Source organism: Hyposmocoma kahamanoa, unplaced genomic scaffold (assembly GCF_003589595.1).
Source record: "Hyposmocoma kahamanoa isolate Upper Pololo Valley unplaced genomic scaffold, ASM358959v1 86, whole genome shotgun sequence".
Classification (NCBI taxonomy): Eukaryota; Metazoa; Arthropoda; class Insecta; order Lepidoptera; family Cosmopterigidae; genus Hyposmocoma; species Hyposmocoma kahamanoa.
This window is the reverse complement of record NW_020654289.1, coordinates 13,945,527-13,947,170: the sequence shown is the minus strand read 5'-3', so window position 1 is coordinate 13,947,170 and position 1,644 is coordinate 13,945,527.

Here is a 1,644-nt window from a genome sequence, read left to right as displayed (position 1 = left end):
AAAATAGACACTAACATCGCATTCCACAAGTAAGTAATGCGTTTCAACTCATATTTTTATGTAAATATTCACTAAAACAGAAAAATAATTTCGCGGCAACAAGATACGAAAGTGTTGCAAAGTAACGAATTTTTTTTCTCCCCATTTTGCTATTCTGTTTCAAAATAATTATATTACGTAAATTTTAGTGGTGCCTGTAATTTCGATTTATTTGCGCATCTTGAACAATAATATTTACTTGAATAAACATTAAATGTTTTCGTTAACTTGTGATGAAAGTGATTGGGACACTTAATTATTTTATAATACTTTTAACGGCTCTGCGTTCATGCTTTATTGAATAATTATTTATTTTAATTTTATTTGAATTGGAGCACATATTGCAACAAATTTACAGTACTTATATATTTGTTTCTACTATTTTGTTGGCACCACCAGTACAACTTTGATAGCTTATTATATGTCTTTCTTTTCGTAACTCAAGCGAAATATTTTATATTAAAATATTTTATTTTCTTAAAAGGGGAGCATTCTTAAGCGATTTTTTAATCTATTTTAACAGTTATTTTCTTTAATGTTTGCTTATGGCATTTTCGGCTTTAGGTTTCGAATATGGCACTTATTTCTAAATCCAAGATGGCGGGCGCGATTTTTCGAATAATGGCAAGTTGGGTATCGTTTTCGAGATGTTTGGGAATGTTCAATACAAATATGGCACTCATTTCTAAATCCAAGATGGCAAACACGACAGTTCAAACAAAAGCAATATTCGTAATGAGCACCCTCAAATACCTCGAAAACGATACCCAACTTGCCATTATTTGAAAAATCGAGCCCGCCATCTTGGATTTACAAATAGTGCCATATTCACATTGAGCATCCCCAAATACCTCGAAAATGATACCCACATAGCATTTTTTTGAAAAAATCGTGCCCGCCATCTTGGATTTAGAAATGAGTGCCATATTCGTAACGAGCATCCCCAAATACCTCGAAAAGGATACCCATATAGCATATTTTGGAAAATCGTGTCCGCCATCTTGGATTTAGAAATGAGTGTCATATTCGTAATGAGCATCCCCAAATACCTCGAAAAGGATACCCATATAGCATATTTTGAAAAATCGTGTCCGCCATCTTGGATTTACAAATAAGTGCTATATTCGTTTTTCATCGACAAAACCGAGCATATCTGTAGGCACCTGATCGACATTGTCGATCGACAAAATCGAGCACATCTGTAGGCACCTGATCGACAATGTCGGGCAAATCTGTAGGCACCTTTAACTTAATGATGAGTTAAGCAAGATACAATTTCCCCACTTTTGAGGGAAATGTTATTCCATGGCATCATTATTTGTATATTTGTGTGCGTGCCGACGAGCGTAGTTACAAGTTGCTTACGCCTACATGAATTTGGTTTTTGCCTCACTTGTGACAGTTCGTTTGATATGAAACTATCATTCTATGCGTTATTATTCTAAGAATATGATTATAACAGTTATTAAGGTTAGCATATATTTTTTTATACATATAACGACTAGCTCAACGATACCTATGTCTATAACTTGATTAGGCTGTATGGTCTAAACCTTGTCTAAACATTACCCCTTAGGATCACCCTTTGCCTTTCCGCAAGGAAAA